At 40.3% G+C, this 16,371-nt stretch overlaps 1 protein-coding gene across 4 annotated transcripts in view; it reads left to right on the top strand.

Moving 5' to 3' along the window:
* The window catches only part of PLXDC2 (plexin domain containing 2), a 463,944-nt gene that overhangs the window by 442,593 nt on the left and 4,980 nt on the right, over positions 1-16,371 (top strand). The gene's annotated exons all lie outside the window — the stretch shown is intronic.

Raw genomic sequence — 16,371 nt, 5'->3', positions numbered from 1 at the left:
TTTATTATTTATGTAGAGATATAAAATATATAGAGATATAGAATGTAAAAATCTTAAAGGCCAGTCACATATGAATTCAATAATAATAAAAGGAATAACAGAGGTATGAAATAGCTGAATAAAGGGTGCAGCCAAGTACTATAAAATCCATAAGAAAGAGAGGGAGATTAATTGGGGCAATTTTATCAAAGAGGTAGAATTTGAGTAGAGGGCTGAAAAAAAAATGCTATACTAGGCCTAAGCAAAGAGAAGATGGCATTCCATATAGAAGAGAGGTAGGTATGTTCTGATTTTTTAGAAGCATTAAATCATGAAAGGGCAAGAAAAATGAACTCACTCGACTCTGTATTGATATCTATGGATTGGTATGGGAATGGCTTTAACATAGATGCAGGTTAGATGTGACAGGTTTAAATAACTATGTAATCTGGACTTCATTCTATAAGCAATGAGAATCGATGATGTAACAAACAAGTAAAAGTTGGGGACACCTGGGTGGCTCAGTCATTTAAGCATCTGACTCTTGCTTTTAGCTCAGATCATGATCTTGGGGTCATGGGATCAAGCTTTGCATCAGGCATTGAGCATGATGAAGATTCTCTCTCTCCCTCACCCTCTGCACCTCCCCCGACACTTTCTCTCTCTCTTTATATCTATTAAAAAAAAAGGAAGAGGGAGGAGGAGGAGGAGAAGAAGAAGGAGAAATAACACTTGAAAGTGGGGCTAGAGAAAGCAAGAAGAGTAGAAGACCTCTCAGGAGAGTTCAAGGCTATGTCAGCAGTCCATGAGCAGATGATAGCTGGGAGCAGAATTAGGATACGGTGGGCAGGCTGGAATGGGGCTAACGCAAGAGCCACATGGAGGAAGAAGATAGAATTTAGCTATTTTCATTTGCATAAATCTTTGTGTCAGAAAGTGTTTTCAAACAATGATCTTTGATTGTCCGTACTTTCTAATGAGGTCCACAAATGGGAGGCATTGTTATATCCCTATTTTACAGACAAGGTAACTGAGATTCCAAGAAATTAAGCAATTGTCAAAACTCCTACAGCTGACTAGTGGTGAGTGGGGAGGATATCCTGATTCTTTGCAGTGAATGTGGAAGAAAGAAGAAAGGATTACAGAAAACCCCGAAGTACAAAATCTGAGCAACTGGGAAATTACATTTTTTAGTGACAGAATTAGAAATGTCAGGAGATAAAATTAGTTTAAGAAGGAAAATGAGGGGATGAACCTGAAGCATGTTTGCTTTGAGCTGGTGGTCCAATTTCAGTTGACCGTCTCAGAAAAAGCAGCTAAAGAAAAGGAATGGATTGAGATAAAGCAGTCAGGTGAGAAAAAATGGAAGTTACTGAAGTAGAAATTGAAACTCAAGAACATAAAGTAGAATGCCATGGGGAATAGAGAGATTACAATATTCCTAGCTAAACCTTAGGCCACGTTAACAGTTAGTGTTTATAAACCAGGAAAGACGTGTTTAAGAGGGCGAAAAGGTACACAAGACGCAAGAGAATGTGCCATGATGGAAAGCCCACAAAAGAAAGAAGGTCAAAAATGAAAGGGAGCCAGCAGTTTAAAGTGCTCTAAAGAAGTCACAGAATAAGGGAAAAAAAAAGAGAGAGAGAGCATTAAGTTGGCAATCAGGTCATTTATAACACGAGACAAGGCAGATCCAGGGAAGAGAGCAGGCACCAGACCGAAGGATGTGAAATATGGTTTTGTAATGTGAAGGCAGTGGATCCAGCCAGACATTCAAGAGAGGTATAGGACTGCGGTTACAAAGAAACATCAAATAAAGGGCTTTTTGATGTGAGTATAGGCATTAGCCAAAGAAACAAAGAAAAGAGTGTTTTAAGGTGCTGGAAGAGGAGGGAGGAATGGAGCAACTTCATAGCACAGATAGGATTGAGTAGGAGAGGCAATTATGCAGCAGCAAAAGAATGTCTTTTTATTTCAGATAAGAAGGAAGGATGAGTAGCTATAAAGGCATTAATGAAGAGAAAGGGGAAAGGATTAGCATCTTCCTAAGGGCTTAGCCTTCTAGGGGAAAATGGGTGATGATACACAAGACTGACAGAGGGCAGCATGGGGTTGGCTGGAGTTTGTATGTATCATAAGGATTTAACAAGAAGAGAAGTAATCACTGACTTCCCAGTTGCAAGCGTGTCATTCTTTGCAGCTGGGTTAACCTGAATCTGTGACACTCTTCTATTAGCTGGAACTGCTTAGCGTCTGGAATAGGAAAATAAAGAGGCAAGGATTTCTGAGGAAGAGGGCAGCACTTACCCAGGATTGGTTGTCAGAGGAGGGAACAGACAGGGAGGTGATTGGCAGGCTGCCATGGAATTCAGGCTGGCAGAAGTCGGGTCTAGCTTGGGTGACACCAATGGAAGGCAGGGACCCACAATCCAAAAGACTGAGAGGCCAGGCTGCGGAGGTGGCTCTTTCGAGACGAGTAAATGAGCAACATGGAAGACATAGAAGTGGGTATTTTCAAAATGATCCAGGAGGCTCCCCGGAGAAGAGAATGTTAAAGTCATTAAAGTTGCCAGAGGGGATAAAGTAGAGGGGAGAAAAACAAAGCACACAAGCCAGTGGTTTATTCTGCTCTTTTTTGTTTGTTTGTTTAAAGAGAGAGAAATAATGTGTGCTTATGTGTGAGCTGGAGCTGAGATGGGGAGGTCACGGGGGGCGGAGAGAGAGACTCTTAAGCAGGCTCCATGCCCAGCAAGGAGCCCAACACGGGGCTTGATCCCACAACCCTGAGATCATGACCTGAGCCAAAACGAAGAGTTGAATGCTTAATGGACTGAACTATTCAGGTGCCCCACTGCTCTCTGTCTTTATATTCAGTGTGCCCACAAAAGCATCATGACTCAAATTCTAGAAGTGCTCTTTCCTCAAAACTCATAGAATTCCTTGTCAAATACTTGCAGCAGATACTTCATTTCAAACCTATTGTCTGTGCATTTTTAGCCTGTACTCTTGGTTAGCTCCTATTCAAGGTTTTGCAGGCAAGCCCCTGATTTTTCTTAAATATGCTGTAAATGTCTTGAATTCAGTGCTGTGTTTTACACATAGTGCTTAAATAGTAATTTTCTTGAGTGACTGAATGCATTTTTACCCACGTGAATTAACTAATAGTCACTATCACCCATCATTGTCATTTGGGCAACAAAATAACCAATAATGAGCTGAAGTCAAAAAAGGAAGAAAGAAAGTCAGGAAGAAAATTTGTTACCCAAGAATCTGGATGCTTGTACCCCTCATGAGGCATAAACTATAGAATGCCAGTCGATGCAAATACTTACTGTGAGTCTCCTTGTGTACAGCAAGGCAACCAAGGGGGCACTGAGAGCAACCAGGTACAGGTAATATGGGGGTGCATTGTCTCTAGAGAATGGTGTAATTATAATAAACCTGTCCAAAATAAGGTCAGCATTTTATTATCTCTCTGTGCCTGGAATTCTAAATTGTGTCCGAAACTTTTGCTAATCTAAGCTCTAAAAGTTGATTCAGTCACAATTGAGTTTTGCTACCATAATATATGTACAAACTTCCACTTAGTGCAGTTGTTTTACTTGTCCTTTAGGAAACATTGTCCTCTACAGTGAAGTTAATTCAAGAATTCCCAGTTACACACAGGGCCCCTGACCACAGACTCAGCTGCATACATTCATTTAGGAAGTAAATTCCTAAGAATCTGGAGTCCTTTGTACTTGTTCAGGCTCAGCGGGTCTCCAGCTCATATAGTATGATGTATGTATGTGTTAAAACAGTAGATTCTCAGTCATTTAGCGTCTGCCTTCGGCTTAGGTCATGATCCCAGAGTCCTGGGATCGAACCCTACATCAGGCTCCCTGCTCAGTGGGAAGTCTTCTCCCTCTCTCACTCACTCCCCTTGCTTGTGTTCCCTCTCTTGCTGTCTCTCCTTCTGTCAAATAAGTAAATAAAAGTAAAAATAAAAAACAACAACAGTAGATTCTCATTCAAATAAAAACTTTAAAAAAGAAAAAAATAAAAACACAAAAAGATAAATAGTAGGTTCCTAGGTAAAGAATGATAGCATCATGGTTGTGAAGATGATGAAACAGAACTTGAGTCGCTTCAATTCTGTCATCACAATGTACAAATTACAATATGAATATTGTGGAATTGACTCATTTAGCAGAATTCCTCATGTGTCTTTTTTTTTTATTTTATTTATTTATTTGACAGACAGAGATCACAAGTAGTCAGAGAAGCAGGCAGAAAGAGAGGAGGAAGCAGGGTCCCTGCAGAGAAGCCCAGTGTGGGGCTTGATCCCAAGACCCTGAGATCATGACCTGAGCCGAAGGTAGAGGCTTAACCCACTGAGCCACCCAGGTGCCCCCTCATGTGTCTTTTTTGAAAAAAAAAAAAAATAGCCAAATTATGAAAAGAGTCCAGATGTCTACAATGGAATATTACTCAACCATCAAGAAGAATGAAATCTTGCCATTTGCAACAACATAGATGGGGCTAGAGAGTATTATGCTAAGCAAAATAAGTCAGAAAAGACAAAAACCATATAATTTCACTCATACGTGGAATTTAAGAAACAGAACAGATGAACATAGGGGAAGGAAGTTAAAAAAAGAGGGAGGTAACCCATAAGAGACTTTTAAAGATAGAGAACAAAGTGAGGGGTGATGGAGGGAGGGATGTGGGGGATGGGCTAGACAGTGATGGGGATTACAGAGGGCACTTGTTCAGATGAGCACTGGGTGTTGTATATAAGTGATGAATCACTGTATTCTACTCCTGAAACCAATACTTAGTTATGTTAACTAACTAGAATTTAAATAAAAACTTGAAAAGAAAATAAGATGGTAAATTTTTGTTAAAACCATGACTATTTTTAAATGAAGTAAATTTAAATGCAGGTCAAAAAATACATTAAGCCAGTCTATTTTTCCCTTTTCATGGTACTATTTATTTTATTTTTCATCTGTAATATTTTTCGCTGGCATGATTATATCTATGAAGTTTAAAACAGGAAGATTTTTCACTGCATTTCTTTTTTGGTAATTATTATTATTCATTTCATTTCATGACTACTACCAAAAATAATGTTTTCAAGAAGAGGCAGATGTCACTTAATATTTATTTTAAGAATACTTTAGGGACACCTGGGTGGCTCAGTTGGTTGGGCTGCTGCCTTCAGCTCAGGTCATGATCCCAGCGTCATGGGATGGAGTCCCACATCTGGCTCCTTGCTCCGCAGGGAGCCTGCTTCTCCCTCTGACTCTGCCTGTGCTCGCTCATGCTCGCTCTCTCTCTGACAAATAAATAAATAAAATCTTTAAAAAAAAAAAAGAATACTTTAGCTTTAGGAAAATCAGATGAAAAATATGATGATTTTGTTAATCCCAGTATTTGGCTGTTCTCTATGTGCATTGAGATCATTTTCATCTTGGACATGTACCAGCTATGATGATATCAACTGAATTTTCAACATCATCCATAGGACAGTTCTAGAATGAAGGCCATATACCCGTGGTTGTAGGTTGGAGAAGAGGCAACTGCGGGATGATAAAGAGCTCTCACATGAGAAAAGCAATTAAAATAAGATGAGTTAAAAATGTGTTAAAGAACACCCAGGCTTTGCTTGACACAAGAGATATTGCTTGGAATTCTTGACCACACCAGAAGACAAACCAATCAATTTGAGTTACTCTTTTTAAGGAAAAAGTGACCTACAATTCCTGATGCAAAGAGTTACAGCCACAAATAGGAGTAGTATATTTTAATTAGATTGCAAATTTGACTGGCCCAGGGCCCAAAGCCATTATGTTTTCCTGTGGTTAGGGTTGCCAAATAAAATACAGGACAATTAGATAAATTTTTATTTCAAATGATAAGTGAGAAAAAAAATGTTTTAGTATACGTATGTCCAATGAAGTATAGTTTTGAGAAATTATTCACTGTTTATCTGAAACTCAAATTTAACTGGTGTTTTGCATGTTAATTTGCCAAATCTGGCAACCCAGATATTTATAACTTAACATAACTTATGTTGAAATAATATTCAACACAAAATAAAAGGCACAGAGAATAATTTGTATTTAGAAGTAATGAAAAAGTGAAAAAAAAATCCTTCCCTCTGGACAGTTCAGTTTTATCAAAGCTAAATATGGAAAGATTGACCCAGTTGTTTGAACACATGTTCAGTTCCCACAAAGGTCCACTGGAGTCACAGGGAAGGTCAAAGAGGAAATTTTTTCTACTACCTACTTCTAAAGAATGTTCCTGTTTGAAGACACTGTAGAGAATCATTACACTTCCTATTCAAAGTGTGCTGTGTGATAAGATGCCACCTCACAGCAGTCAAAATGACTAAGATTAACCGGTCAGGAAACAGATGTTGGTGAGAATGCAGAGAAAGGGGACCCCTCCTACACTGTTGGTGGGGATGCAAGCTGGTGCCACAGCCACTCTGGAAAACAGTGTGGAGGTTCCTGAACAAGTTAAAAATAGAGCTTCCCTATGACCCAGTAATTGCACTATTAGGTATTTACCCCAAAGATACAGATGTAGTGATCCGAAGGGTCAGATGCACCCCAATGTTCGTAGCAGCAATGTCCACAGTAGTCAAACTATGGAAAGAGTGCTGATATCCATTGACAGATGAATGGATAAAGATGTGGTTCATATATACAATGGAATATTACTCAGCCATCAGAAAGGATGAATACTTTCCATTTGCATCAACATGGATGGAACTGGAGGGAATTATGCTGAGTGAAAGTAGTCAATCAGAGAAAGACAGTTATCATATGGTTTCACTCATGTGGAATATAAGAAACAACACAGAGGATCATAGCGGAAGGGAGGGAAACTGAATGGGAAGTTATAGAGAGAGAGACAAACCATGAGAGACTATTGACTATAGGAAACAAACTGAGAGGGCACCTGCATGACTCAGTGGGTTAAAGCCTCTGCCTTCGGCTCAGGTCATGATCCCAGGGTTCTGGGATTGAGCCCTGCATTGCGCTCTCTGCTCAGCAGGGAGCCTGCTTCCTCCTCTCTCTCTCTCTCTCTCTCTCTCTGCCTGCCTTCTGCCTACTTGTGATCTCTATCTGTCAAATAAATTTTAAAAATCTTAAAAAAAAAAAAAAGGAAACAAACAGGGTTGCTGGAGGGGAGGTGGGTGTGAGGGAATGGGGTAGTTGAGTGACGGGCATTAGGAGGGCATGTGATATGTTGAGCAACTGATAAATTATTGAGCTCTGCATCTGAAACTAATGATGTACTATATGTTGGCTGATTTTTTTTCCAAGTATATACTGTCACCTAGAAACTCACTTTTTTATTTTTATTTTTTAATTGTGCTGTGTAGACCAGCAGCAGCAGTATCACCTAGGACCCTGTTGGAAATGCAGAGTTCCAGACCTCCTTCCAGACCTACTGAATCAGAATCTGCATTTTAACGAGATCCCTTGTGATTTCTATACACAGCTAAGTGTGAGAAAAGCAGATTTGTTCCTAGAGTTGCCAGAATGTGCTCTGAGATAGTGTGGGATCCATAGGTTGTCCCAGGACTTGGGGAGAGTGTGTGAGCATCACAAGGAGAAACCTATTCTCCTCGATCCTGTTGAGGCTTCCAGGTAATATTTCACTGGAACAAAGGGTCCGTGGCTTAAACTATTTTTTTTTAATTAAAAAAGAAGAATTTGAAAAACAATAATCTAGATCATTCGATTTTCCAAATGGAAAACACATGACTTAGCGTAAGTGCTGTGCTGGGAAGTGACAGGTCCATGACGCTGTCTGAGCCTTATGATTCCAGCCTCTTCCCTCTCCCCCACCATTCACTGAAGGAAACAGCACAAAACATCAGAAATTTTGGAACAACTGCTTGTCAGGTGCCATCATGCACTACTGGTGTCTTCTAGCTGGGCTTTGCATTTCAAAATTCACCCCTTTCCTTTAATGCTCACACCTGATAATTTCCTTTCAAGGGCTCATCTAACCCACAAAAAACCCTCTCTGCTCTGCTCTCCAAGCTTGCAGAGAAATCTCTAGCTGTGGTTTTGTGTACACTGCTAACAGAGGGTACCCTGCAGGTTTGTTTGTGGATATTTCAGCTAATTATCTTGCCACAGACCACTGAGACAGATCTGGATGACTGTTCAATTAATAGTTCTGAAGGAGTAATTACGGAAAATACCTGTTTGCACAGCCCACCCCAGTGCCAACATATCTATGTGAACATATACTTCTGAATGTGATTAATCACATAAATAATTCTCAGAAATGAAATTAGCGATCACCCACGCATTACACTCAGCAGTGTTTTAAGGCATTACATCCTGAATCTCTGTAATGAATTAACATTACAGTCTGGTTTGAATTTTTCAATTTTCAGCATACATCCGGCTCTGTTAGCAAGTGACCCCATGGCCCCTATCAGTTTCTCTAACAATTTGAATTAACCATTCTAAAAAGAACACAGATTTGGACATATTTAAGCCTCGAGAAAGAAGTATAAATGCCAGGTTGAGAACCATCACACTCCGTGGCAGAGCCAGACATCATGCCCAAGTTTCTAGACATCCTTATCTTCTGGATGGATGCCTCATATTCTACCGCCAATGTTCAAGATTCTTCTATAAGAACTAAATCTTCACTGATTCCATTATGGTCATAGAACTGCTCCATTTTTTTTTTTTCATTCATAATGAGATCTCTGAACTGGGGACTGATATAGAAAAGCAATTTCAGTTAGAACTAATTTGTATAGATTTCCTGTAAATCTAGAAATCCTTAAAGTTAGCAGAGGGAGACAAGAGGGACAATGATAGAAGAACTTGAAAAGTTTTTCAGATCATTATCATCCCCCCAGTGGTAAAGTCCATTATCTCATGCAAGCAGGTATAAGGATCCTACAATGTTAGTGGACAAACCCTCAGAAATTAATTTCCACATGAGGAAACAAAGTGATTTATTTTTTAAAAAACTTTATTTTATTTTTTCTCTGTTCCAAGATTCATTGTTTATGCATCACACCCAGTGCTCCATGCAGTTCGTGTCCTCCTTAATACCCACCACCAAGCTCACCCAACCACCCACCACTCTCCCCTCCAAAACCCTCAGTTTGTTTCTCAGAGTCCACAGTCCCTCATGGTTTGTCTCCCCTTCTGATTTCCCCCAAGTCCCTTCTCCTTTCCTTCTCCCAATGTCTTCCATGTTATTCCTTATACTCCACAAGTAAGTGAAACCATATGATAACTGACTGTCTCTGCTTGACTTATTTCACTCAGCATAATCTTTTCCAGTCCCATCCATGTTGATATAAAAGTGGGGTATTCATCCTTTCTGATGGAGGCATAATACTACATTGTATATATGGACCGTATCTTCTTTAACTATTCTTCTGTTGAAGGGCATCTTGGCTCTTTCCACAGTTTGGTGACCATGGCCATTGCTGCTATGAACATTGGGGTACAGATGGCCCTTCTTTTCACTATATTTGTATCTTTGGGGTAAATACCCAGTAGTACAATTCAGAGTGGGTAGCTCTATTTTTAATTTCCTAAGGTATCTCCACACTGTTTTCCTAAGTGGCTGCACCAACTTACATTCCCACCAACAGTGTGAGAGGGTTCCTCTTTCTCCACATCCTCTCAAACACTTGTTGTTTACTGTCCTGTTAACTTTGGCCATTCTTACTGGTGTAAGATGGTAACTCAATGTGGTTTTGATTTGAATTTCCCTGATGGCTAATGATGATGAACATTTATTCATGCATCTGTTAGCCATTTGCATGTCTTTTTTGGAGAAGTGTCTGTTCATATCTTCTGCCCATTTTTTGACATGATTATCTGCTTTCAAGTGTTGAGGTTGAGGAGTTCTTTATAGATCTTGGATATCAGCCCTTTGTCCATAGTGCCATTGGCGAATATCTTCTCCCATTCCATGGGTAGCCTCTTTGTTTTGTTGACTGTTTCCTTTGCTGTACAGAAGCTTTTGATCTTGGTGAAGTCCCAAAAGTTCATTTTCGCTTTTGTTTCCTTTGCCTTTGGAGTCATGTCTTGAAAGAAGTTGCTATGGCCGATGTCAAAGAGGTTACTGCCTATGTTCTCCTCTAGAATTTTGATAGATTCCTGCCTCAAGTAGAGGTCTTTTATCCATTTCGAGTTCATCTTTGTGTATGATGTAAGAGAATGGTCAAGCTTCATTCTTCTATATATTGCTGTCCAATTTTCCCAGCACCATTTATTGGAGAGACTTTTTTCCACTGTATATTTTTTCCTGCTTTGTCAAAGATTATTTGGCCATAGAGTTGTGGGTCCATATCTGGGCTCTCTACTCTGTTCCACTGATCTATATGTCTGTTTTTCTGCCAGTACCATGCTGTCTTGGTGGTCACAGCTTTGCAGTAAAGCTTGAAATCAGGCAACATAATGCCCCCAATTTTGTTTTTCTTTTTCAACAATTCCTTAGCAATTCAGGGTCTCTTCTGGTTCCCTACAAATTTTAGAATTATTTGTTCCAGCTCTTTGAAAAATGCTAGTGGAATTTTGATTGGGATGGCTTTGAAATTATAGACTGCTCTAGGCAGTACAGACATTTTAACAATGTTTATTCTTCTGATCCATGAGCATGGAATGGTCTTCCATCTTTTTGTGTCTTCTTGATTTTTTCATGCGTGTTCTGTAGTTCCTCAAGTACAGATCCTTTACCTCATTAGTTAGGTTTATTCCCAGGTATCTTATGGTTCTTGGTGCTATAGCAAATGGAATCAATTCTCTAATTTCCCTTTCTGTATTTTCATTGTTAGTTTATAAGAAAGCAACTGATTTACGTACATTGATTTTGTACCCTGCCACATTACTTAATTGTTGTATGAGTTCTAGTAGTTTGGGGTTGGAGCCTTTTGGGTTTTCCATATAAAGTATCATGTCATCTGCGAAGAGAAAGAGGTTGACTTCTTCTTTGCCAATTTGAATACTTTTTATTTCTTTTTGTTTTCTGATGCTGTTGCTAGGACTTCTAGTACTATGTTGAACAACAGTGGTGAGAGTGGACATCTTTGTTGTGTTCCTGATCTCAAAGGGAAGACTGTCAGCTTTTTCCCATTGAGAGTGATATTTGCTGTGGGTTTTTCATAGATTTTAGGCAGTTGAGGAATGTTCCCTCTATCCCTATACTTTAAAGCATTTTAATCTGGAACAGATGCTGTATCTTGTCAAATGCTTTTTCTGGATCAATTGAGAGGACCATGTGGTTCTTCTCTCTTCTTTTATTGATTTGTTCTATCACATTGATTGATTTGTGAATGCTGAACCACCCCTACATCCCATGGATAAATCCCATCTGGTCATGGTGGATAATCTTTTTTTTTTTTTTTAAGATTTTATTTATTTATTTGACAGACAGAGATCACAAGGAGGCAGAGAGACAGGCAGAGAGAGAGGAGGAAGCAGGCTCCCTGCTGAGCAGAGAGCCCGATGCGGGGCTCGATCCCAGGACCCTGGGATCATGACCTGAGCCGAAGGCAGAGGCTTTAACCCACTGAGCCACCCAGGCGCCCCATGGATAATCTTTTTAATGTACTGTTGGATCCTATTAGCTAGGATCTTGTTGAGAATCTTAGCATCCAAATTCATCAGGGATATTGGTCTGAAATTCTCCTTCTTGATGGGGTCTTTGCCTGGTTTGGGGATCAGGGTAATACTGGCTTCATAGAGTGAGTCTGGGAATTTATCTTCTGTTTCTATCTTTTGAAACAGCTTCAGGTGAATAGGTATTATTTCTTCTTTAAATGTTTGGTAGAATTCCCCAGGGAATCCATCAGGTCCTGGGCTCTTGTTTTGGGGGAGGTTTTTGATCACTGCTTCAATCTCGTTACTAGATATGGGTCTATTCAGGTTGTCAGTTTCTTCCTGATTCAGTTTTGGAAGTTTATAGGTTTCCAGGAATGCATCCATTTCATCTAGGTTGCTTAACTTATTGGCATATAACTGTTGATAATAATTTCTGATGATTACTTCCATTTCCTTGGTGTTAGGCATGCTCTCTCCCCTTTCATTCATAATTTTATTAATTTGGGTCTTCTCCCTTTTCTTTTGGATTAGTTTGGCCAGTGTTTAGCCATCTTATTGATTCTTTCAAAGAACCAGCTTCTAGTTTCATTGATGTATTCTGCTGTATCTCTAGTTTCTATCTCATTGATCTCTGCTCTAATCTTGATTATTTCCCTTCTTGTGCATGGGGTTGGCTTAATTTGGTGTTGATTTTCCAGTTCTTTAAGGTGTAAGGAGAGCCAGTGTATCCTAGATTTTTCAGCTTTTTTGAGGGAGGCTTGGATAGCTATATATTCCCCCTTAGGACCGTCGTTGCCATATCCCATAGGTTTTGAACTGATCTGTTTATATTCTCATTGGTTTCTATGAATTGTTTAAGTTCTTCTTTGATTTCCTGGTTGATCTAAACATTCTTAAGCAAGGTGGTCTTTAGCTTTCAAGTGTTAGAATTCCTTCCAAACTTTTTCTTGTGATTCAGTTCCAGTTTCAAAGCATTGTGGTCTGAGACTACATAGGGAATAATCTCAACCTTTTGGTATCGGTTGAGCCCTGATTTGTGACCCAGTATGTTGTCTATTCTGGAGAAAGTTCCGTATGTGCTCAAGAATGAATATTCGGCTGTTTTAGGGTGGAATATTTATCTATGAGGTCCATCTGGTCCAATGTGTCATTCAAAGCTCTTGTTTCTTTATTGATTTCCTTCTTGGATGATTACTGAGAGTGGCATGTTAAGATCCTCTACTATTAATGTATTCATATCAATATGATTCTATCTTGATTAACAGTTGTCTTATGTAGTTGGCTACTCCCATATTGGGGGCATAAATATTTACAATTGTTAGATCTTCTTGGTAGATAGACCCTTTAAGAATGATGTAGTGTCCTTCTTTATCTCTGACTACAGTCTTTAGTTTAAAACCTAATTTATCTGATATGAGAATCACTACCCCAGCTTTCTTTTGAGGCCCATCAGCATGTAAGATGCTTCTCCATCCCTTCACTTTCAGTCTGGATGTATCCTTAAGTTCAAAATGAGTCTTTTGTAGACAACATATGGATGGGTCCTGTCATTTTATCCAGTCTGCAACCCTGTGCTGTTTTATGAGAGCATTTAGGCTTGAAAGTGATTATTGAAAGATACATTTTTATCGACATTATGTTGCCTGTGAAGTCCTTGTTTCTATAGATTGTCTCTGTAAATATCTGTTCTATGACACTCTTGGGCTCTTTCTTCTTTTATAGAACTCCCCCCCTTAATATTTCTTGTAGTCCCAGCTTGATGGTCACATACTCTTTTAAACCTTGCTGGTCTTAGAAGCTCTTTATCTCTCCATCCATTTTGAATGTCAGCCTTGCTGGATAAAGTATTCTTGGCTGCGTGTTCTTTTCATTTAGTGCCCCGAATATGTCTTGCCAGCCTTCTGTGGACAGGTCTGATGTTATTCTGGTATACTTAAGGAATCTCTTCTCCCGAGCTGCCCTCAAAGACTCTTGTCTAAAATTAGGATCCATGGGTGCCTGGGTGGCTCAGTCGTTAAGCGACTGCCTTCAGCTCAGGTCAAGATCCCAGGGTCCTAGGATCGAGCCCCACATTGGGCTCCCTGCTTGGCGGGAAGCCTGCTTCTCTCTCTCCCACCCGCCCTGCTTGTGTTCCCTCTTTCCCTGTCAAATAAAATCTTTAAAAAAATAAAATAAGGATCCATGAGTTTCACAATTAAGTGTCTTGATGTCTTTTTAGATTCTTTGATTTTGGTGGGTGTTCTTTCTGCCTCTAGGACACGAACACTTGTTCTAGTCTCCAGATTGGGAAAATTTTCATTCACAATTTATTCAACTATATCTTCTAGTCTTCTCTCTTTCTCCACCCCCTCAGGGATCCCAATAGTTCTGACGTTGAAATGTTACATGGCATCATTTATTTCCTTATTTCTGTTTTCATGACTTCTAAGCTGTTTGTTCCAGGCCTCCTCCTCCTCCTCCTGATCCCTTTTCTCTATCAGTTTCTCCTCTAAATCACTAATTCTATCTTCTGCCTCAGTTACCCTAGCTGTTACTTAGATTAGATTGGATCTCATCAATAGCATTTTTAGCTTCTACCAGGTCGCCTCTCCCTTCTGCTTTTAGAGATTCTGTGTTGTCACTAATGGTTTTCTCCAACCTAGCCATTGCCTGAATAATTGTTACCCTGAATTCCCTTCCAACATACTGTTTATGTCCATATCCAATAGTTATGATGAAGAGGACACAGTCTCTGAATTTTTCCTCTGTTGGGTGTTCCTCCTCCTAGTCATTTTGGTGAGAAGTGGTTGAGGGGATGTATAGCTGAATATATATATCAACCACGATCCAGGCAAGGTGCACCCTGGAATACTTCAGAGCAATCAGAAGTCACCACCAAAAAGAAAAAAAAGAAAAGAAAAGAAAAAAAAAAAAGAGAGAGAGAGAGAGAAAAAGAAAACTCAGCCAGATTGAGCTCCAAAAGTAAGATTTATATGGTATATAAACAAAAATGGACAAAGAGACTGACAGAAGTAAATGACAAGGAAAAAAAAAAAAGAACCCAGCCAAAATGAACCCCAAGAATAGATTTATATAATACCAGAACAAAACATACACAGAAACACTGACAGAAGGAAAAGATGGGAAGGTGGTTATAAATCCTCGGTGTGGGCAAGGTAGGATATTTTGGTTCTTCCTGGGTATATCTGGATATCTTTGTTAAAGGATTCAACTTTTCAGATAAAGGGAGATTAAAACTGGTTTTTATATAAGGGTAGTATTGATTAGGGAAAAAGGATTACCTTGAAGCTTGTATCTACATGTATATTAAGAAGAAAAAAGAAAAACAGGTACATGTATGCAAAAAGTTCAAGTTAAAAGTTTATTATGGAATATGTTGTGTTAAACCTCTAGTTGTAATGGTAAGTAGGTTAAAAAAATTATAACAAGAATCATGAGAACAAATTTAAAAAAAAATAGTTCTATCTATGAAATATATAGGTTTTAGGGCAATACTGTGAGTTTAATGTATTTTTTCCCCCTGATCTTGGGGTTGTACAGTTTTATGGGGACCTTGTGGTGGTTGTCCTCTCGTTTTTTTGGCTAGCTTTCTGGGAGAGGTGCCTGCTTCATGTTTTTCAGTCAGTCTTGCTTGGGTTGAGTCCTCCTACTCCCTATGAAGGGGCTGGGCTCTGTTGAAAGCAGTTTTTCAGGCTTTTGCTCTCTAGAGGTTTTGTTCTTTGGCGGTATTTTGCGGCTTTTTGGAGGTTTAGTGGAAAGCAAACTGTGCCCAGACCTCTGTCTCAGAGGGAAGCCTCAGTCTGCTCTCCTCTGGGTGGTCCCAAACACACAGACTCCCACTCTGCAAACTCTGCTGAGCCATCCATCTTCCACAGGCAGTGCATGGCCCTAGCGACAGTCTCAGGGGTCGCCCAAAGCACCCACTTGTCTCTGCACCCCCGCCCCTAAAACCACAAGCGATATTGGTCCAAGGAGCCCACTTCTGGTGGCTACCTTTGCTGGGACTGCTGTCTGGGGTCCAGGCCCACTCAGGGTGTGCTCAGACCCCACTATCAAGCAGGTCTTGGAAGGCCACCACCAGAGATCGTGAAGGGTTCTCTCTTGGGTGGGCTGGGAGTGTCCCTTCCCTGGGTGGGTCCTAGAGACCTCCATCTATGCACACACCAGGCTATCTCAGGCACAGGCGGGGAGTACACTCTGAACAGTGCACGCAGAGCACAAAAGGTTCTAGAGAGCATCGAGTGGCGCCCACACCAGACTCTCCCACACACAGGCAGGAATGCGTCCAGCCGAGCGGTGACTCTGTGCCCAGCGCAAAGCTGGGGGCTCAAGGACCAGGAACTGAAGGCTCCACCACACTCTCTCTGGCATGTGTGTTCACCGGCAGTCCGTGGGCATAGGCCCGTACCTGTGACCAGGTGCCCCTTAAGATCTTTTGCTCTTTTTGAATGATTTTTTTTTTTTTTTTATTCAGACTCCAAGTTAATGCTGCTCGCCAACCACAGGGCACTTTCATATTGGGGTATTACTTTCCAGTGGCTCCCTTCCCCTTCTGTTTATCTTCTGATATCAGTCTGAGCATCTCCACTCTGCTTTACCTCTCCACTGGCATCTTCTAACCCCCATAGAGATCCAGAAGTGTATAATCCTACATCTCAGGCTGGTTTCATGGGTGTTCAGAGTGTTCTGGTAGATATGTAGCTCACTTTAGGGGACCGGTTGAAACAGGTTTTCCTATTTCCCTGCCATCTTGCCCCTCCTCCTCCAAAGTGATTTATTTAAGATCATTAGTTGATTTGTG

This window comes from Mustela nigripes, chromosome 6, assembly GCF_022355385.1.
Source record: "Mustela nigripes isolate SB6536 chromosome 6, MUSNIG.SB6536, whole genome shotgun sequence".
In the NCBI taxonomy this organism is placed as follows: Eukaryota; Metazoa; Chordata; class Mammalia; order Carnivora; family Mustelidae; genus Mustela; species Mustela nigripes.
The sequence above is the reverse complement of the archived record's forward strand: the minus strand, read 5'-3'. Positions and strand labels throughout refer to the sequence as shown.